The sequence below is a fragment of the Hibiscus syriacus genome, unplaced genomic scaffold, assembly GCF_006381635.1.
Source record: "Hibiscus syriacus cultivar Baekdansim isolate YM2019G1 unplaced genomic scaffold, ASM638163v2 tig00110482_pilon, whole genome shotgun sequence".
Taxonomy (NCBI): Eukaryota; Viridiplantae; Streptophyta; class Magnoliopsida; order Malvales; family Malvaceae; genus Hibiscus; species Hibiscus syriacus.
In genome coordinates this window covers 516,711-540,916 of record NW_024062758.1, presented here as the reverse complement: position 1 = coordinate 540,916, position 24,206 = coordinate 516,711, and the positions used below count along the sequence as shown (strand labels likewise).

The window sequence follows — 24,206 nt, the reverse complement described above, 5'->3', positions numbered from 1 at the left end:
AAGGGAGACAAAATGATATGGCATACTTTGATTTGGTTCCCACAGCATCTTCCCAAGCATAGTTTAATAGGTTGGATGGCAATCTTAGATAGGCTTCCCACCAGAGACCGATTACAACGCATGTGAATCATTTTCTCTGGGACTTGTGTTCTTTGTAACGATATGCAAGAAAATCGAAATCATTGTTCTTCGACTGCCATTTTACTGCTCAATTAAGAGAGAATACCCTTCACCTTTATGGTTTGAAAAAGACATTTTGATCCTGGGAATAAATGGTTACTTGGGCAAGTAAATCATGGAAAGGCAAGTCACTCTTAACCACTATCCTCAAAATCGCTTGGAACGCCAACGTTTATGTTCTGTGGGAGAAACGGAACTGTAGAATCTTCAAAGCTTGCTCTCGAAATCCAACTGACATCTTCAGAAGCATTAAAGATATAGTAGGTATAAAGTTGAGGGGGAAAAACATCAATAGACTTGACCATGTTAATTCTAAACTTTGTATTTCTTGGGGTATAGATTAAACCGATAGATTTTTGTTTTTTGAATGTAATTATTCCAGGTGATCATATATTGATTTTTGTAGCATTTATGCTTCCTTGGGTAATAAATTTGAATTATCCAAAAAAAAATACATGAGATTTTCGGATGAGTTGTGTAATAAATAATTAAAATGGGGGAATTCTAACAATGAGGTGTCATCTCTTTTTGTTTAATCCTTGTATGTTCTTTTAAAGCTCATTTTGGAGTTTTACGGGTTTTATTAATCGAAATAAATTAATTTTTTTTTATGATGAATGTTGTTTCCACATTTTTTTATTTACTGAATTTGAAAATGAAATAAGTTGTAGATATATAAGGACTTTCTCCTTTATAATGACAAGTTTTTAGGAACCTTTTAATAGTAAAAAAAAATGAATTTATTAATTTGAACTCTTAAACAATTACAAGTATTGTCGTACTATCTGACAACGTCCATCCACTAAACAAATGCTCAAAAATTAATTCAAATGTAACTCGAGTAGTTCTGCTCAACGGCAATATTATCATTAAGAAAATATTTTATCGAAAATGTTATTATTTTTTTAATATTTTCGGTAAAATATTATTTAAAATAGTATTTTTTTTATCAAAAATATTATTTTTTTCTAACTAATTTTCGGTAAAACTTAATATTAACATTTTTTGTAGAAAAAATAATATTTTAGATAGCGCTTTATCAGAAATTTTAAACATTTAAGTGACGTCCAATATTAACATTTTTATAGAAAAATAATAATATTTTAGATATCTCTTTAGCAAAAATGTTAAAAAAATAATATTTTAGTAGTATAGCTTCTTAGCCGTATTAATTGTCATAGCTGAGACCTCCTATGTAACTCGGCTTAACTTAAATGCTTAGAACTTTGGGTAAATTACACAGTTGGTCCTTTAACTGTATAAGAGTTTCATTTCGGTCGCTTTATAAAGTATAAACGCCAAGGATTGAAAAATCATTGGCACAATATGATGCGGGGCTCTTGAAGACATCTGGCTTTGAAATGATAAATAAGATCTGAATACAACAGTAAAATCAGTTATCATCTACTATCAGACAAGGCAATGAAGTAACGAATGGTTTAATAATATGGAAAGAGGACCTACATTTTTGCTCTTCTTGACGGTGACTCGGCTAACACCTGGAATTGGTTTCATCCCGAGCTTCAACATAGCTTTGCGACTCTTCTTTTCGCTTCTGCTTTGCTTTGACCTACCAGTTCCTTCTCCATCAGGATGTCCTGACAGAACATACAATAGGATAAAAATGAACCTGTGAACTAATAGAGGTGAAGAAATATTGACAACCATCAATGCATCACTCAATTATATAAAGAACAGTTTGGTAATTTACACGCTTGTTTTTTGAACATAGTGATCCACAGAATACATATCACATTAATTGGTAAATAATAGATGTAGAAACTACAAATGAAATTGCTACACTGCACACAAAGAATGAATTAAATACTTTATGCATTGACAATTTAATCTTGTCATCGATGAACATGAGACGATATCTAAATTCACCAAAATAACGATTCATATCAGTGGCAGTTTGGAACTAATATAATATGATCCAAATGCAGAAACGTAAGTGTCGTAACCAGTTTTCGCACGGGTACAAAATTTTACTTGGCGGGAAAAATAATGTGGATAAATAAATGGGTTTTATGAAATGTTTTGGGAGTCGACATCGACCTTTTTCAGTAAGGTATGTCGAATACCTAAAAATTGTCTTTTAAAAGAGTTTTTAAGAAAATATCAGTTAAAAAATAAACTGGTATGCGTTTAACCAAAAATTCGTTCTTTTTTTAATAATAAAAAGGGAATCGTGGTCGATTACGTTTGGGGAAAGATTAGCACCCCACAACGCCCAAAATTGGTCCCTGTCGATTATAAATTGTCTCTAATAGTAGAATTTAAGAATTCAAATATAAATTTAATTTATGATCAAGTTATTTCAAATTTAATATGACATTTCTTAAGGAAAAATATTAAATATATATAAATTTAGGGTTTTGTAAATATGACATTTATTTATTTAAAAATATCAGAAAATGACATCTAGTTGCTTTCAGACTGCATTTTCTTTAATATTAATAAATAAATAAATAATAATAAGAATATAATAATTTTCCTTAAAAAATAATAAAAACTAAGTAAATATATATATATTTATAAGCAAGATATTTATTTATTTTTTAAAATATCATAATATGACCTCTAGTTACTTTAAGACAATCATTTTCTTAATATAAAAAATAAATAAATATCATTATTTAATTAATATGTGAAATTAACCAAGTTGTACTTATGAATATTTCACACACACACATATATATATTCATAGGACTAAAATGAAATGAACAAAAAATAAAACGAAATAGTTAAAAGACTAAAATTAAAGTATTGAAAAATGTAAAGCAAAAATAATTAAAAAAATAGAAAATTAAAGTAATAAAATTAAATAAATAAAAAGTAAATGACATAAATTAAAATATAAAGTAAATGACTAAATTAAAAGATTAAAATATAAAGTAAGGAACTAAAATAAAAGATATCAGAATATAATGCCCAAAATAAAATAGTTCAAAAGATTAAAATAGAGAATTAATATGACTAAAATATAATAAAGTAAATCAAAGAGATCAAAATAAAAGAAAATAAAAATATAGCAGCTAATTTTGGAATAATAAAAAAAGAAATTAGGAACTAAAATGTAAATATGCACATAAATTAGAGAGATTATTTCATGATTTTCCTTATTTTAAATGACTAAAAAGGTCATGGGACCTTATCGTGATTTACCCTTAAAATTGAATTAAAGTCTTCAATGACCAATATACGAAAATGCAACATAGATTAGAGGACTGAAGTGTAGTTTTACCCTAAAAACAGATGCCAGAATACAAAGGGGTATTAAAATGAGGGAGCCTCTACGTGAATAACCTAAATATTTTAGGCATAATGCAAACAAATACCCCTAACGTTTGGCACTATATGCATTTGTGCCCAAATCGTTTTTTTGGAGCAGTTCTATCCACAACGTTTGATTATGAGGCATAAGTACCCCCCGTTTGATGGAAATCGTCAATCAACTGACGGTCAATGGACCATCTGACGTGGCATGCATATATGGTTATTGATGATGACGTGTCGTTTCCATGTCACTATTTTTTGCTGACGTGGAATTTACACGTGGACCCAGATATTGATGTGGCATGTACAAATCATCATAGATGATGATGTGGCACTACCACGTCATATTTTTAAATAAAATTAAAATATTATTCCTAATATTTATATATTTTTATTTAATATTTTCTGTACAATAAGATGGTGACACGTGTCAACACCATATTGGTTTAACTTTAAACCAAACAAAACATACTTTTAAGGGGAATTGAACCTGGGCCAAATGTTTAAAATACCGTCACCAAACCACCAAGCCAAATCTTTCATTTGGTTATTTTTTGCATTACAAAATATTTAACATATACGTTATGTCTCTCATACATTTTATCAAACACTTGGTGAATGACATGTACCAAGCTATGACTGCTACAACATTGCAAGAGATGAGGATTGTAGATCCTTCCAGATCAGCAACTGCTTCCCTTTTGTAATTCCAGCAACCCTAAAATGTCCCCGATAGACCTACCGCTCTAATGCATCCCCAAATACTTCAACAGTCTTAGCCTTTGGTCATTTTTCAGGGTATTGTCGATAACCAACATCAATCTCAACCTCAAACTCAGCCACATATACTTCAGCAACATTTGCAACGTCAGAATTCATTTAATAACCAACAGTAACACCACCACCCTCATCATCCATTGTTTAATAATCAGCAGCCGCTATTTACTAGCCAACAACAACAATAGTCGCAGCAGTAACTGGTTAATCAGCAACAGATTTCCAACGCAATGTCGGGCATATCACAACATGCTTCAGCCTCTCAATCCCAATCATCTCCATTGCAACGCATACCTTCGCTATGCCAATAACATAGTTTTTCTGATTCCAATTGAAACCCTGTGGCCAATCCTGACGTTTCTCCTTTGTATAGTCTTTTGGGTTCCTTTCCCCAAGATGAATCTTCCAATTTGCTCAACTTGCCCCGAACCAATCCCATAATAACTTCTGCTACATGGCCAGCAGCTAAGCGGGCTGCTGTTGATGTTCTCTCATCCGGGTCTCCACAGGTGGAACAGTCGGGTCCATCCCAAACAAACATGTCTCAAAATTCAATCTTATTGCCACCTTTTCCCGGCAGGGAGTGCTCGATAGACTAAAGGGTATTGATTTTGTGGTTAATCCAATAATGACACCTTCCAGTTGCATTGATGAGTCCGGATTCTTGCAGTCTCAGGAAAACGTGGGACAAGGAAACCAACAAACTAGAAACTTTCTTAAGATTTGTTCATTTTACTTCTTTTTTTTATTTGTACGAGTTCAACTAGGTTTTTAAAGTTTGATTCGCTTCATCATGTTGCAAGCTTGATCTGTCATCAATGCTAAATTTGTTGATAATTGATGTGAATGTTTTCACCGTGAGCATGTTTATAAATCAGGGTTTGACAAAATATTTTTCTGTATGCATTCACCAAGTGTTTAATAAAATATGTGAGAGACATAACGTATATGTTAAATATTTTGTAATGCAAAAAATAACCAAATGAAAGATTTGGCTTGGTGGTTTGGTGACGGTATTTCAAATATTTGGCCCAGGTTTAATTCCCCCAAAAAACATGTTTTGTTTGGTTTAAATTTAAACCAATATGGTGTTGACACGTGTCATCATCTTATTGGACAGAAAATATTAAATAAAAATATATAAATATTAGGAATAATATTTTAATTTTATTTAAAAATATGATGTGGTAGTGCCACATCATCATCTATGATGATTATTACATGCCACATCAACATCTGGGTTCACGTGTAAATTTCACGTCAGCAAAAAATAGTGGCATAGAAATGCCACATCATCATCGATGACCACATATGCATGCCACGTCAGATGGACTCGTTGACCGTCAGTTGACTGATGGTTTCCATCCAACAGGGGGGGACTTAAGCCTCATAATCAAACGTTGTGGGTATAACTGCTCCAAAAAAATGATTTGGGCACAAATGCATATAGTGTCAAACGTTAGGGGTATTTGTTTGTATTATGCCAATATTTTATAGACTTAAAACTCATCTTCTTCCTTTCTTTTTTTTCACGCAGAAGACCATGCCAAAGCTTCCACCCAAGTTATTTGGCCGGTCATATAAAAAACCCAAGGCTCCAACGCCGACCACCACTATAGTTGCCCCCCTCGCGTTCCTACCGATGATGGAAGAGAGATCCGACCAAGGACCAATAACGAGGTAAAACCAATCCTATTTATTGTTTTTTTATATTAACTTGCTGCTCTTTTTTTATTATTAATCTCCTGCTTTAGTTCAAAAATAAAAAAACAATTGAAAAACACTATAACAGATTCAAAGAGAAAGTAAACCTTAAAAATGTACTCTCTGTTGTTGAATTGCTTTTCGAAGAAATAGAGAAAAAAATCATCTGTTACAAATTTTTTTGTTTTATTTTGAATGGGGGGCGAGAGGAAGGAGGAGGATTCATTCTTCTGTTTTGTTGGGTTTTTATAACCCATATTACATGTGTAAAAAATAAAAATCTAATATTTATTGTTGTTTTTTTATTTGCTGATGAGTATGTTGGACATGGACAATGCTCATGAGGCCACAGGTGGAGCTGCCGGAAGCTACTGGAATGTAGAGATGACGGCGGGTGCTAATTTGAGCAGGGAGCTACCTGTTATTGAAGTACTGCAGCTGCTGGAGGCTAAGGTAAAAATGGTGATTACAGATGCCCCTCTTTGCTCGTTGTTGTGGAACAGGAATGGAGCAAAGATATAAAGCACCATTTTTAGCTTGAATTGTTCAAACTTCTGAGCTACAAGTTTTGTTCTTCTTATTACGAACTCTTTCTGGAAATTTTGATGTTGATCTATTTCCTTCTGTGATAGAGTCGAGCAAAATGTTAAATAAGTTCTTCAGATTATGAACTTCCTCTTCCTCTTCAGATGAGTTCTTTTCATGACGATTCATCTCATTCTGTGATGGATTCGAATTTTTACTGAAATCCACGTTTTCAAAGATTGAAAAGTAGACTAATTCTTTGTTGAAATCTTTGCTAATCTTTGGAATTCCTGTCAAATATTCAATATCTAGATAAAAATGTGAAATGAATGCAATGAAATTTGTTCAAAGAGGAACAATTTTAGGTGAGATAAAATTTGTTTTGAGAGACGTCACTGATTCGAAATGTCGTGAATCAAGCAACGGAAATGTTAAAAATATACAGTACTGAAGGTCTTATAGACGACCCGAAGGCTTTAACATCTTGCACTAAAGGTTTTACAGATGACCGAAGGCTTTTTGAAAACATCCTGTACTGAAGGTCTTATAGATGAACCGAAGGCTTTTTGAAAACATCTTGCACTGAAGGTCTTATGAATGATCCGAAGGCTTTTTGAAAACATCCTGCACTAAAGGTCTTATGGATTACCCGAAGGCTTTTTGAAAACATCCTGCACTGAAGGTCTTATGGATGATCCGAATGCTTTTTGAAAACATCCTGCACTGAAGGTCTTATAGATGACCCGAAGGCTTTTTGAAAACATCCTGCACTGAAGGTCTTTTGGATGACCCGAAGGTTTTGATAACATCATGCACTGAAGGTCTTACAGATGACCCGAAGGTTTTGAAAACATCCTGCACTGAAGGTCTTACAGATAACCCGAAGACTTTGAAAATATCAAAAAGCTCCCGAAGGCTTTTTGAAAACATCATGCACTGAAGGGCTTACAGATGACCCGAAGGCTTTGAAAATATCAAAAAGCTCCCGAAGGTTTTTTTTAAAACATCATGCACTGAAGGGCTTATAGATGACCCGAAGGTTTTGATAACATAATGCACTGAAGGGCTTACAGATGACCCGAAGGTTTTGATAACATCAAAAATTTCCCGAAGGCTTTTTGAAAACATCCTGCACTGTAGGTCCTATGGATGACCCGAAGGTTTTGATAACATCATGCACTGAAGGGCTTACAGATGACCCGAAGGTTTTGAAAACATCATGCACTGAAGGGCTTACAGATGACCCGCATGTTTTGAAAACATCATGCACTAAAGGGCTTACAGATGTGAGAAATAGTTTACTAAGTAAGAAACTATGGAAATCATTTTCTTACTATTTAACAATTTCCTTTTTAGAAAAGATTAAATGAGAAATTTTGGAAATCGTTTTCTCATTGAAATAACTTGTTGATTGGGTAGCATGCTCCATTTTAAAATAATGCTTCTTCTGTGAATTGCGTCCATCTATTCTTCAGATGTTTGTATGATTCCTGCATTCGAGGTTTTGAATTCTACCTTATTCTTGTAAGGTATTTTTTCACCATGAATCTTCTTTTTTCATACGAATATCTATAAAACTTCATATTTAAATGCAATCAAATGTATCAATGTAATTGTGCAAATGATGTTCTTATGAATGCATGAATGTTGATGCAATCTTCATTTGACTTCAAAGTGGTAAACTTGGTCTTCCTTCACTTGATCATTTATTTCCAAGGTTACCTTTGGATATTAGTGTAGCAATCTATGCTATATTTACGAAGAATCATCTGATATTTGTGTCTTCTTTATTCAAGTCTCAGAAGAAATATTTCATTTATGGAATTCTTGCCGTAATCAAAATTATGACCTTGATGTCCCAATTTTGTCTTTGATAAAACCGGCTTTCTTCTTCTAAACTTGTGTAGAAATCTAATAAAGCTTTCATCTTTGAAGAGAGAATATATCATCTTTGAAGAGAGAATATATCATCTTTGAAGAATGTAGATGTAGATATGCCTAACTCAGCAGAGATTAATTTAGGAGAGTAGAGTCTGTTCTAATTTGACTCTTGAAACACATCACAAGGAAGATTTATCCTAATTCCTTTCATGTCTACACATCTAATCAAATCTCGTATAAGGAAAATTGGACCATATCATGTCGAGATGCTTAACAACAACCTGTCGTTCAACCTTAGTTGGATCCACTAGTTTCTTGTTGTTAAAATTTTTAGCTTCCCTTCTGTGGAAAGAAATCTTCATCATATCTCACTTCTAACCTTGGGGTTTGAAGAAGACATGCTTTATATTGCATCAATAAATGAAAACCATAAGATCACAACATTGGTTCAATATCAGAATAACTGGTTCGTAAAACATTTGACAACACATTCATCCTTTCATGTGGCTTCTGCTCAGATTTCTCAATCATTGAAGCTCTTTGCATATTGTTCAAAGCTTTTGTATGATGTCACAAGACCACTTGAAAACAAAACTCAATGGGAATACAAATGGGATGTTAGTGTGTTTAATGACCAAAAAGTTGGGCAAATTCACAAAATATGCTAGTGCTGAATTGAATAAGAGATACTAATTGATCTTGATATCATCTTGGGCAAGGGCAAAGTGTGATACCGATCACACTTTCTTCCATAATGAGTTTTGTAGGAAGTAGAAACACATTAGCTATAAGAGCCATGTACAGAAAGAGGTCCATGGAAGTCTTACTATTGTAGATGAAACACACATGATATACAAAATAGATGAATCACACATGATAAACAAAATAGATGAAAACTCAGTTCACCCTGATTGTCAATGATAACCCCAGTAACAACGGGAATAAGGTTAATATACGTAAGTCGAACTTCTTTCTTTAATGTCATCAAGTAAGCGAAAACTGTTGTGAAAAACAGCTTCGTAGCCCCAACAGTATGATTGAAACTAACTGCTAGAAATCTCAAAGAAATATGTCCAATCATTACTGACACACAAAAACCAAATTAAAAGTCGAGATCTTGAGGAACTAAACCTTGGATCAACCTTAATGTATCTTAACAAAGAACACGTTGTCATGTGACACATGGTTAAGAAGATTGGGTATTTGAAATAATACTTGTTGAATAGATATTTCTTTAACAACATGACTGTCTAATGAACGAAGCAATTATGTATAGTTAGTTTGACTATCACTGCTTCACCATTTTCATTCTTCATACCTTTCTGTCTCATTTGAAATATTTGCTCAAGTCAATGATCTTTAACACATAATGATGTGAGTCTTCAGTATGCCCCAACATTTACTGATACAGACGTTCAAAATGCACCAACATTCCTGATTCTGATTGAAATGGTATTTCAGCAGGCCCCAGCATTTGCTTCTTGCTAATATGAGCTTTCAAAAATGCCCAAATATTCATACTGATGTGGACTTTCAAAATGCCACACATGGATTATTTGAAGTGGCCTTCAAAATGCCCTAACATTATATTTCTGGTTGAAATGAGCTTTCAGCGTGCTCCAACATTTGCTGATATGCACGTTTAAAATGCATTTAAAATTGTTTTCTTGCTGATATGAGTCTTCAAGAATGCTCAAATATTCATACTGTTGTGAGCCTTAAAAATGCCCTACATGGATCATTTCTGTCTGAAATGGGCCATCAAAATTCTATTTCTGGTTCACTCTCAATGTATGTTTGACTTGAATATCATGATCCCCATGAGGTTCAATTTTGACAATGCGCTGTTGTGGGTACTTGTGGCTTTATTTGTAACATCCTCAATACCGGGTTGGTGATTAAATTGTAAAATTTTAGAATTTGGGGATAAAAGTAGGATAGTTGAGTAGTTCAATGATTTATGTGTAGATATTTTCTTAAAGTTGTTAGTAATTATTAAAGGAATTAAAGGGCAAAATGGTCATTTGACCAGAAAGATATTTTTCCCTTTAATAAATATGAATCACGTGGGGGTGGGGAAAAGAGTTATCTGAAAACTATTTCTTCTTTCTTCTTCTTCCTCTCATCCCGTGAAGGCTCTAAGGCAAAGGTGAGTTTTTTGGTTAATCAATTAATTGTTGATTTTATGAGTTAGTTTTGTTCATTAGTTGATAACTAAGCTTAAGGAAAGCTTAAGTTATCTTAAAATCAAAAGATAATTAAGTTAGAGGAGATTGAAGAATTGGAGTTTTTAAGTGAAATTTTGAATAAGAAGGTTTATATGAATTTAGAGGATGAATTTGACTTGTCATCTATGAGAATAAGAAGCTAGAAGTGTTAGAATTAAGTTTGGGTAACATGGAAAATTTGGTATGAGTATTGATTTCTATACGGAGAATAGAATTTTGAGGTTTAAGATGAAATTAATGGGTATTAATTAGTTTAAGTATGTATATTTGAGTTAAGAATATTAAAGGAAGTGAAATAGGAAGTGTGGAGCTGAAACTGAAGTGATTCTTGAGCTCAAAACATGATTTCTGGGCTAGGGGAATCGGTACCCATTCAATGGGAATCGGTACCCATTCAATGAGAATCGGTACCCATTCAAGGGGGAATCGATACCTATTCAAAGGGGAATCGATACCCCCTCAACCGAACCAGAAATTCTAGAATGCCTTTGGGGAACCGATTCCCCCACAGTAGAGAATCGATTCCCCCTAAAAGAAAAAGTGATTTTTGGTTTAATGAGTTCGGTTAAGTTTCTAGTATCAAATTACAAGGTGTAGGTATCTAATAATTGCCTTAAAATGTATAATTATGTAGATTCAGAGCCTGAACGAGTTCCGGAATCATTGTCAAGTAAGATCGATCAAAGGGAAAGATAAGAGATTTAACTTGACTAGTGGGGCCAGGTGAGTGCATATTCAATAGTATATGATGGGTGATGGGAAGAAGACTTGCGATGAGTCTATTTCCTGAAGAGTTACATATGAATTCATGATTAAAGGCATGAGTTGAATATGAGTGTATGTATGCTTGATTATATGAATTGATATGTTTTGTATGTGCTATGTGGTTTATGTACAAACACTATTAAGTGTTAATGAGAGAATATCAAATAAGTTATGAAATTATAAGAATACAGAAGATAAGTCAAGAGATATAGGGAAATGGAAATAGAGGTTTATGAAGAATCATAGGAGAATAAATATAAGTAATAAGATAATGAAATATAAGACTATGTGAATACATGGTTATGAGAATTAGTAAAATAGAGTTATTTGATTTAATGAGAATTGAGAAAACTAAATAAGATTGAATTATAGAATGGAATGGGAATAATATATCAATTAGGGAACTTGAATATAAAGTGATGATATGTATATATATAGGATAAATTATATGCTAAAGATCTATGAAGTTATATGAAAAGGTTATAAGGAATATATGAAATTGAATTATTTAAATGGATTAAAGTAATATATAAATAAAATACGATTAAGTATAATATATATGTTTAGAAATACAACATAAGTTATATAATCTAAAGGAATACAAAGAAATAAAGTATAAAGTAGACGAAATGATATAAGTTATTATATACCTATATGATATATGTTAGCAGGTAATATGAAAGGATTCAAGAAACTTATATAAGCTATGTGAAAGTGATCTAGGTGTTTATATGTGAATTATTCGGTAATAAGTTATATGAAATAAGTGTAGTGATTACCAGATCATAAGAGATAAGTAAGAGAATGTGAATAATATGACCAGAAACTATGAGCATGTGTGATGAAATGAATATATGAAAACATGACTATGAGATATGTGATAAGAAGTTGTGATTAAATGATCAAGAGATATAAGCTAAGGGATATCTGTGAATTACATGAAAATATGCTATGTGTAAGTGAATTACGTGATTATATGAATATGAAATCATATGTGAATTAACATGAACTACGTGATTACATGTATGTGTGAATGAAGCTACAAGCTTATATGAATATGTGATATGTTTACATGAATATGTGCAAGGATATAAAAGATAGTGCCCATGTTATGTGTCTTGAGAGCTTTGGGGTATAGTTGGCATGCCAAGAGTCGAGGGTTTACGTGGTCCTTCGGGATATATAAGTATCCTATGGAACATCTATGAGGTCCTTTGCGACACGTATTTGGTCATTAGCATATGTATATGATTCTTAATGAATTTTCTATGTCGTCCTTTGGGACGTATATGTATTCTTTGGAGCATGTATGAGGTCTTTTGAGGCACTTACTTGATCCTTGGTATATGTATATGGTTCTTAAGGAATTTATATGTGGTCCTTATGGACAATCTTATATGGCACTACGGTGCAAATTATACGCGGCACTTCGGTGCAATTATACGTGCTATGGTGACAACATTAGTGCACAAACCTCTATAGACTCACATACCTATAGTTCTCACATATGTCCATGGGCTAATCATGAGATAATAACAAATATATGTTTGTGATATGATAAATGTTGTAGAAATAATATGATGTTGTGTGTGTGTATATTGTTTGATTAAGGGGTTTAAGTATAAAAGTATGTGATTAAAATATAATCTGTTAATGATGCTTTATGTGTATGTAGGTATATTTTGTTAAGCAATCTGATATGATTTTGTATGTTATGATGAAATAAGGTGATTTAGTATAGCATGATAGAATGAAACATGCATGCATTGTTAAATGTTATTAAGTGCATTATAAGTTTTATTTGCCTCACTAAGTCATCGACTTAGCATGTGAGTGTTTCACACGTAGGTTTCGGAAAGCTAGAAGAAAAGCTAAGAGAGCAAGACATGTCAGCATTTCCTTTATAAATTTCAGATCAGAAAATAGATGATTTAAATGATTTTGGTTATTTTGAATATAATTGGCATGTACTAAAGGATTGAGTTAATATCCTCTGATTAATTTTAGTTATTGTGGTCAAGTTATGTAAATAAACTGCTTTTACATTAATTAAAGTTTTAAATTTGCTTTGAATTTTCTTCAAGAGTCAAAGTTTGAAAAGTCAATGTGACACCTCAGACTCGTATCTAGGTCGGGTACGGGTTGGGGGTGTTACATTATTCGTGCCCCAAATCTATTTATCTTGAATACTCTCATTCTGGTGTCACTTAAACAACATTGTTGTCAAGTAATTTGAATTCTCTTCATATTGTCACAAACTTAAGAAGTACTCAATCATTCGAACGAAAATGTCTGAGATATGTGCCTCTTCTGAATGAGGTGCCCATTTTTTTGATCTGGAGGGATCTAGTAGGACATAGTGGTATAAATCGCTTGGTAATCCATTCCAGGTCGACACAGTGGCTTATCATCTTTCAGTCTTAAGAGACATGTTCCCCAGGGGTATCAATGTTCTGTTTCTTTTCTCTGGGATCAGTGATGCAGAGATTATCTTTTACTGGCTCAACATACCTTTGAAAGCAGATGTGTAAGAACTGAATGATGATCGATTGGACCAATTGATGAGTAGATTCGACCTTGTTGTCGGTGGTATCCCGTATAACAAACTTACTAGAAGAAATAAACATCAACGTGATAGACTCGAGGATTTTTGTTGGTGTCTTTTCTTGTAATAGCTGCTATAGTGAATGCCTCTTATGCTGTTCTAAGATAAACACCACCATATCCCACTCTTCCCGAACCATGGAAAGGTTTAGTTGATGGTAAAACTGATTATCTTTACTTTTGGAATCTTGTAACCAATATTACAATATTACCCCATATGAAAGACCTACAAGTGTAGAATATGTTCCAATGTCTTATTTAAGTTCAACAATCTTCTGAAGGACATAATAGATATAATCATGATAAAGAAAATGGTCGACATGGAAGAAGCATCAATGATGTTTCAAATCTTGAGCTCGTATCACGGTATAACCAGAGTGCAGGTGGTGTACTTGTTCATTCTCATAATACATCTAATGAGACTTATAGCTCTGTGATTGAAGGATCTGTTAGGGACATGGAATGATGGCTGAAGTAACTTGTCTGGTGATGCTTATTGCCATCAGTATGAGATAAGTGTCCCTTTTAAATAGGGTAATCCTTCTTGATAAGTGGCTAATAATGTCACAGAAGATCGTTACAAGTTCAATTCTCCAGACTTTTTGGACTCTCAGACCACTTGCTTTCAAAAATGTGAAGTGCTTCCTCATTCTGGCCTCTTTTATTCTTTTTCTACAATAAAGGTAGAACATGCAACAATTTGCTTCAAGAACCTTTCTCATTTGAGATTGTCCTGTTTGAAAATGCTTTTCTCCTTTCTTTGTCAAATAATGAAAGAATTTTGTAAAATATGGCTTATTACAAGTTCACAATAGAATCAAATCATAAGCATGAATTCGATGAATATCAACTAAATCAACTACTCTTTTAAATCATTCAAAAATCATAGTCTTATGGTAAATGTCAAAATTATTGACTGATTAAGGTGTAGGTTGATTCTGGTAAAGTAAGGTCTCTTCAGGTTGGTCCAACATATATGTCTTTTTGAACTTTCTCTAACTTGAAGGAATGGTTGTTATGCTCATCTCATAGAGATACTTCTTAGTTCTAGAATCTCAAGAACACCTTTGGGATGTGTGGTGCTTCATCAAGATCTTAAGATCGTCTCTTATGTCGTTATTGCACTATTCAATATTCGAGCAACCTTTTCAGGTTTTCAACTCGATTCCTCCTTTGGTTTCAAGATGTTATTCAAAATTTACATCTTGAACCCTCTTTTATCATTTTTCTATATCATGCATTAAAGATTTAAGAAACCAATTTTTGCAAATAAAAGTCAATCCTGAGAGGCGGAATGAAATCTGAAGATAATCTCTTATAGAAATCCATGTATGATTAGAATGGACTTTTCAGGTACGTAATGTAGGACAAGGCCCATAGTTACGAAAGAAAGGGATAAAAAGGCCCAAACAAGTGTTTAAGGGTAATTGAACCAAGGATCAATTCATTCTGATGCCTTCAATCTTGCATTGCTTGACTTGGATCATTTCTTTTTCTGTGGATATTTCCATGAGATTCATTCATCTCTAGCATTTCTTGCGCTTCTTGTTGAATATGAATCTTTGAACTAATTGCGCCTCAATGAGTCACCCATCTTGATTCAATTTATTTTCTTTCTTTCTTTTTTTCTTTTCTTTTTTCTGATGAATGAGTATAGGACTTCAATTGCTTTGAGCACCTCTTTTTCCTCTTGCATTTTAAAAATTCTTTCGTTATTATTGTCTGGATTTGATCTTCAAGCACTTTGTATTTGATCTAACTTGTAGTTTAAAAACTCTCTTCATTTCATGAAGATTTGCCTTCGTAATTGACAATCTTTATTCCTGTGAGCAGATATCCTTCTTCTTGCCCCCCCAATGTGGAGGGTGATCCTTGGTTAGGGTTGAATCAGAAGAAAAATCATCCAGGCTCAAATGGAGATAACAAGGGATATATTTTTCTCCTTTTGCGAATGGATAAATGAAACAATGTCGTTCGTAATCTCATACACAGAAGCCTTTGTAAAAAGAGGTATCCCCAAGGGGATGAATATTCAAGATTAATCTTTATTTACATGAAAACAATGTAATTAATGCATGATATATTTATCTAAATCAATTATTTTTTCTTATTCTTTGAGTATGCCCCAATTACTTGAAATTATCTTTGATAAGTTGATCCATGATGCCTCATCTCATCTCTTCTTACAGGAAGATTCACAGATAATTTGAAAGTTTGGTTCTTTTGAGGTCTCTTGGTTTACGATGGTTTTGTATTTGGAAGGACAAAAATGTGACTTTCGAAGTCGTGTATATGGTAGAATGTTATAAACCAACCAACTCTACCCAAGAAGGTAAACATCTAGATTTGGTGTGTCAAAAATAGGTAGAGACATGACTTTGGAGTCTCAGATAAATGTATGGTCAAGATTTGGTTTTAGTAAAGGTCAAGTAATTGGCATGGATGGGATATGGAATGTAATTTTACCACTTGCCAAAGATCTATAATTCTGAAAAGAATATTTAATCCTTGATACTAAAAAATTTCAATATCAAAATTTAATTCCTTTCTCATAACCATAAAAGCAACAAAAATTTATTTATTGCACAAAAAGCGGGGAAATGAACAAAAAAACGTATTCAAACAAGATGCTGAAAATAGAAAGTACTATGACTGATGAAATGATATTTTCTTTAATTAGGATGCCCTTTTCTTCTTCAATGTGACAACACTTGATTTACTCATGCTTTGATGCCCTACTTGTGTTCATCATCCATTGTTCCACCAACTCTCGTGTCAATGTCTCGTTGTCAACAAGCATCTCAATTTCTTTTAACAATGGCCTACAATTGCCCGTAGAGTGCTCAGATACCCCCAAGTGGAAATCACAAACATTACCTTGATCATAGCTATGAGCAGAAGGGTTTGGTGTCAATTTCGTTGGTCTTGGTGTGATGTATTGACCTTTAACCAAATAAGGGTACAAGTCTGAAATGGAAGTTTAGAACACCTCCAAAGTATTTCTTGATCGCATGACTTTCTTTGGTCGATCCGAACAATTATTTGCTCTTTTTATTTTGCAATTGCGGGGACTCTGGATGCGACACTTATTCACATCATCAGCTTTCACTCTTTGATCCATCGGGCTCTTGGATGCGACTTTTGAGTTTCATTTGCTGATTACATTTTCAATTAATTCTCCATTTGTCACAAGATTCTCAAATTCCTTCTTCTGATTTGCCAACATTAACTCAAAGAAAGGAGCGGGAAGAGAATCACAAAACATATGTGATATCTCTTCTTCTAACATGGGAGGTTGAACTGTGCTGCAACTCCTCTCCATCTCAGGCATACTTCTGAAACCTTCATTGGTTTTCATTTACTCTTGAAGATTTATTGTTGGACCTAAGCCTTTAACATACCGATATTGTCCCAAATGCATCAGCTAAATCACCCATCTCTTAATCATCTCTTGGGTCAAATGATTGTTACTACTGCTGGTCCAATAGGCTATCATGGAAGGTGAATTAACAAATCATCATAATTTAAATCCTTCCATTTTTTTGCAAAATATTCTCAGGTGGATTAGGGACAACTGGTTCCATCATATTTCTCAAAATCTGACATTTTGAATTCATGGGGAATAATCAAGTCTGGAAACAAGTTGAGCTCTCTTGCTTCTAATTCTTTGTGGTGGGCACTAACACCTTTCATATTTCTGATTGCTTCATCTGCCCTCTTGAATCTCTCATCATATTGTGAATAATTAATGAGGTTATCCTTTGGGTTCGAGTGGGATGCCCCAGGGTATGCTATCATTCTCGAATCTTTAATTGATAGCATTGTTGCTCTTTAGCATTATCTTCTTTATCAGATACCATCTCTAAGATTCACCATCTTATGGAAATTGATGTTCTCTTTTTTGTACCCTTCAATTGTTTATATCTTTATCTTTTATAAATACTTTTTTTCATGAGATGCATAAATGAATGAATGACTGTATGTTATTGCAAAACCATTTTTTATGAATGGTATATATGAATGAATGATGTACAAAATCTATGAATTTTTATATTAATGTATATAACAATACTTAAATAAAAAATGTAATGTAAATGCGAGAATGCATAAATGCAAAAATAAGAATGCAAACTGTGCAATGCAAAAGCAAACATAAAAGTATGAATACAAAATGAAAATGCAAAGATGTGAACTGCAAACACATGTATGAAAAGGTGTTACTCAAGAGTGATCATCTTAAAAAATATTTCATTGAACACAAAAGTTTCGGTGCATCAAACAAAACTTTTACATGTAGGGGATAACTTTCACTCATAATTTCTCTATTTACCTTAAAAGCCAAATTAACTTCCACTCATGCTCAGGTGTGGAGTTATCAATCTACCTTAATTCTCTTGTGAAGCCAGCTAAGTCTACCAACTTATGAGCCACATTGTTTACTTGAGCAGCAGCTTCTTTCATGATATTGTCTTTTTCCTTCATCTTCTGTGTCAATTCTCGAAATTGTAGACAATGTTGTTCATTTTTTCTTGTGAGAGAATCTTTATGTTCAAGAAGTTCTCGTACAAGATCTCCAGAATCATCTAAACATTTCTTCAATGTTTTGTTCTTGGTCTTAGTGATTTCTAATTCAACATCGATCTCAAGCTAATGGATCTGATATGATGTTTCCATGTTGCTCATATCACTATTCAACATTTGATTTTTTGCTTGATATTTGTCCAATTCAAAGACAGACGTATTGAGTCTTTCTTCTGCAACTCGTGAATCATGATAAAACTTCTTCGCTCGACCTTCATGTATGTTACAGTTCTTTTACAGTTTGGTGACCCCTGTTATCCACTCTTCTGGGGTGTTTCCTATGCCAGCATTTTGAAAGGCTTGACTGACCTTTTTGAAATCTTCTTGTATTGTTTCCAGTTATGTGCTCAATTTCTTGTTTTCATTCTTTAAATGACGTATTTGAGCCTCAGATCTCAACAAATCTTCTTCCTTCTGGGTGCCCTTACTGATGTTCTTTCATTTGACCACTTTTGGTATTAATCTAGTAGGACCTTCAGTTAATAAACTAGGTTGATCATTTATCCTAAGCTCTAAGATTCCATGATCCAAAAGACATTGGACTCGATGTTTGAAGGCAAGGCAATTCTCAATGGTATGTCCTTGAGCTCTGACATGATATTCACAATAAGTATTGATGTCATACCAATTCGGATACGGAGGTTGAAACGGCTTCATATAATACGGAGCTGCTTCTCATGCTTCAAGTATCTTCTCGTACAACTCCTCATATGATATAGGGATAACATCAAAATGAGAACCGCCTTTTGTCTTGGATTGAACCTGAGTTTTAGACGTCGGGAGCAAATTAAACTTCGATGATTTTAGATTGCATAATTTCATCTTATCTTTAGGAGCTTTTACAGTTGTCACCATTTCCTTGGTATCTCCAAATAACTTGTGAATACGAATGATGATTGTCTGTAATTTTTCAAATTGGTTAGGATCTGAAGTCCCTTGTATATATGAGATTGCAGATTTATCTTCATTGAGCTCTCTCTCTTTTTGTGCAGAAATCTATTTTCCTTTGGCCAAAACAGATATTCTACCCATCATCTTGGACATATGCTCTCTTATTTCTCGTATCTCCTTTTGCTCTTCAATGGGTATACGATCTTTGGGTGTATAGCTTTTCTCTATCTTCAGAGTTCCCTCAGGATGTCTTTCCTTAGCTGCGTCATAGTTTGCTTGATCAAAAAACTTTTTGTCCATTTATGAATTCTTTCCAATTTGATGAATAGTCTTTCAAATAAACACCTTTTGGATTATGATATAATCATGCAATGCAAACAAAAGAAATCAATATAAACAAGTTAGAGCAAAACAAAATGTATGAAAAATAAAAATGAGAAAGGAAAAATAAATTGGTTAGTACCAATTAATGGAAAGAGAATATCCTATCTATCATGATATAAAAATCCTAACCTCATGCTTTCTAGTTTCATGCTTTGTTTGGAAAAATTAACCTAACCGCATGATTTCTAGTTCCATGCTTTGTTTAGAAAAATTGAAATCAAATAAATTAAAAGTTAGAGCTTATTTCTCCTTTGTGTACACCTACGAACAAAATTTCGGCATGGTTTCAGATCGGGAGAAGTTATAAGGTTTATTACATGTAGGGTTTCAGTTCTAAGAGTAAAGGTACTCGAATTATCCTTGTTGGTTCCCCCTTAGGCTGCCAAACCCTCAATCCTTGTCCATTACAGACTTAAGCGGATCGAGTTCAATTCGAGGAGACACATTTCTCTATGCCTGACACGGAGAATAAATTCTCACGAAGACATATAGCATATGAACCCTAAAAGTTACTTGCTAGGTCTGACACGGAGAATAAATTCTCACGAAGACGTCGCTTTCACTCCCACTTAAAAGGGAAAAGCTTGATTATAAAGCTTATGTTATGCAATGCAAGTGTTGTGTATGAGGAGAAATTTTTACACAAAAATTAATATCTAAAAATCAATTAAATACAAATAAATATACAAGGGTATAAAATAAATTAAAAGAAATGAATCATAAATTAAATAAAATTGAATTCTCAATTTCTAATTATAGGGACAATATATAATTGAATTAGGTTGACCAGGATCCCCAGCGGAGTCGCCAAGATGTCGTAACCGGCTTTCGCCCAGGCACGAAATTTTACTTGGCGGGAAAAATAATGTGGATAAATAAATGGTTTTTATGAAATGTTTTGGGAGTCACCATCGACCTTTTTGAGTAAGGTAGGTCGAATACCTAAAATTTTTCTTTTAAAAGAGTTTTTAAGAAAACATCAGTTAAAAGATAAACTGATATGCGTTTAACCAAAAATTCATTCTTTTTTTAATAATAAAAAGGGATTCGTGGTCGATTACGTTTGGGGAAGGATTAGTACCCCCACAATGCCCAAAATTGGTCCCTGTCGATTATAAATTGTCTCTAATAGTAGAATTTAAGAATTCAAATATAAATTTAATTTATGATCAGGTTATTTCAAATTTAATCATACATTTCTTAAGGGAAAAAATATATATATATATAGGGTTTTGTAAATATGACATTTATTTATTTTAAAATATCAGAAAATGATATCTAGTTGCTTTAAGACCGCCTATTCTTTAATATTAATAAATAAATAAATATTAATAAGAATATAATATTTTTCCTTAAAAAATAATAAAAACTAAGTAAATATATATATTTATAAGCAGGATATTTATTTATTTTTTAAAATATCAGAATAGGATCTCTAGTTGCTTTAAGACAATCATTTTCTTAATATAAAAAAAATAAATAAAAGAATAAATGACATAAATTAAAATATAAAGTAAATGACTAAAATAAAAGATTAAAATATAAAGTAAGAAACTAAAATAAAAGATATCAGAATATAATGCCCAAAATAAAAGAGTTCAAAAGATTAAAATAGAGAATTAATATAACTAAAATATAATAAAGTAAAGCAAAGAGATCAAAATAAAAGAAAATAAAAATATATCAGCTAATTTCGAAATAATAAAAAAAGAAATTAGGAACTAAAGTGTAAATATGCACATAAATTAGAGAGATTATTTCATGATTTTCCTTATTTTAAATGACTAAAATATAACAACACATTAAATGTCCAGGGACCTTATTGTGATTTACCTCTAAAATTGAATTAAAGTCTTCAGTGATCAATATGCGAAAATGCAACAAAGATTGGAGGACTGAAGTGTAGTTTTCCCCTAAAAACAGATGCCAGAATACAAAGGGGTATTAAAATGAGGGAGCCTCTGCGTGAATAACCCAAATATTTTATAGACTTAAAACTCATCTTCTTCCTTTCTTTTTTTTTTCACGCAGCAGACCATACCAAAGCTTTCAACCAAGTTATTTGGCCGGTCATATAAAAAACCCAAGGCTCCAACGCCGGCCACCGCTATGGTGGCCCCCCTCGCGTTCCGACCGATGAAGGAAGAGAGATCCGACCAAGGACCAACAACGAGGTAAAATCAATCCTATTTATTGCTTTTTTATATTAACTTGCTGCTCTCTTTTTTTATTAATCTCATGCTTTAGTTCGAAAATAACAAAACAATCGAAAAAAACTATAACATATTCAAAGGGAAAGTAAACCTTAAAAATGTACTCTCTGCTGTTGAATTGCTCTTCGAAGAAATAGAGAAAAAAATCCTCTGTTACAAATTTTTTCGTTCTATTTTGAATGGGGAGCGAGAGGAAGGAGGATGACTCATTCTCCTGTTTTGTTGGGTTTTTATAACCCATATTACATGTGTAAAAAATAAAAATCTGATATTTGTTGTTGTTTTCTTATTTGCTGATGAGTATGCTGGACGTGGACTGTGCTCTGGAGGCCACAGGTGGAGCTGCCCGAAGCTACTGAAATGTAAAGATGATGGCGAGTGCTAATTGGAGCTGGGAGCCACCTGTTATTGAAGTGCTGGTAGCTGCTGGAGGCTAAGGTAAAAATGGTGATTACAGTAAGCGATTAGATCCAAGTTAAAAGAGGACAAGCTTGATCTGAAACCCGAGCAAAATTCAAGATTTGATAAACTGAAACCAAATAATAAAATACCATAATTGAGCTAAATTCACTAATTGAAATACTCAGGGTCGGGGATCAACTAGACTAGGAAGTGAAGTTGGTGCACAATCCCAAAATCAAGCTCCAGTAGCTAGTCACTATAGATCAAGCATCTTATTATTATTTATTTTTTACATATCATCATATACATATATCTAACTGAAGTATATTAAAATAACAATCATGCAAACATAATTTAACCAAATAATAAACCATATATTCCACTCTAAATTAATTTTTTAAAACAAACGAACAAGAAATGTCTGATAAGAATATTCACTATCGGCATCATCTTCATCTTTTTCATCATCCTCGTCGTCGTCGTCTTCAACTTAAGGTTGTTCAGTTTGCTTGGACTATAAACATCAAAATAAATGAATAAAAAGAAAACGAGAGAAAGAGAGAGAGAGAGATAGAGAGAGAGAGAGAGAGAAAGTAACGTGAAACTTTTGTTGTTCGAGATTAGCGGCGAGGATCTGTTCAATTGCAACTTTCACACTCGGTAGTAGTGATGTTTATAGGGGATTGACATTGGTCGGGTCGGGTCTATAGTCAACTTGATTCGTTTCAAAAATTATATATTTTTCACTCGATTTGTCTTTTTGAAATAAAATCTAAATTCAGTTTGATTCACAATAATATATTAATATAAATATTTTTTTATTTAATAAAAATAGTGATTTAATTGAAAAAAATAAATATATAGGGGTCTTATTGCAATATCTAAATATATAGGATAAAATTATAATTTTGTTTGAATCGATTCAGGTCGAATATTTTCATCTTAAACCCACATCTAACCCGATTGAAACATAGTCTCTTAAAACGTAAACTCGACCCTATCCAACCCGTTTTCAATTTTTAAAAAAAAATATAATTCGATAAGGTCAGGTAGGAACTTATTGAGTTCGAGTCCCGTGACCATTTCTATTGAAAGTTATTTGACTAGGATATAAAAGTAAGGGTAAAATACACAAATGATTCCCGATTATATAGTATTTTTATTAAGTATTCTGACTATTAAAAGTTACAAAAAAGATCATTCGACTATTGATATGACACAAACTCGTCTTTTTCGTTAAAAAATTGACGGCAATCTAAGCTAAACGTTAACATGCTGATTGAGATATGATAAAATATGATATCAGAATCTCAAATTTGATCGGGATCAAATGTTATTATGTTTCAATTAGCATATTAACGTACAACTGAGATGATCATATATTCTTTAATGAAAAATAATGAGTTTAAAAAATATAAATAGTTGAATGACCATTTTATAACTTTTAATAATCGAAAGGCTTAATAAAATAATGTTTTATGGTTAGAAGATTATTTTATAACTTCTATTAACTTAAGACTCAATAAAATAATACCATATAATCCGAGATTATTTGTTTGTTATCCTAAAAATAATTCAATAATTTTTCTTTATTTTTTTTGGAGGGGACATCCAAAATGTTAATTTTTACGGGTTTATATACGGGTTATAGGCCGTAATATCTAGGTTAATAAGTACTTATGACTTGATTTTTTTAAAATTAAATTTTTAATTTTTAATTTCAAAATTATTTCATTCTAATATTTAAATATTTTAAATTTAAATTATTTCACTGTTTCATAATGTCATTAAC

At 32.6% G+C, this 24,206-nt stretch overlaps 1 long non-coding RNA gene across 1 annotated transcript; it reads right to left on the bottom strand.

Moving 5' to 3' along the window:
* Nucleotides 1–1,506: 1,506 nt before the first annotated feature.
* LOC120129023 lies at nt 1,507–22,902 on the bottom strand. The gene is made up of 3 exons (XR_005516686.1): nt 22,853–22,902; nt 1,645–1,778; nt 1,507–1,555 (listed from the first exon to the last, which is right to left on the bottom strand). It is a non-coding gene; the product is annotated as an uncharacterized LOC120129023 (long non-coding RNA).
* Between the last annotated feature and the right edge of the window lie 1,304 nt (nt 22,903–24,206).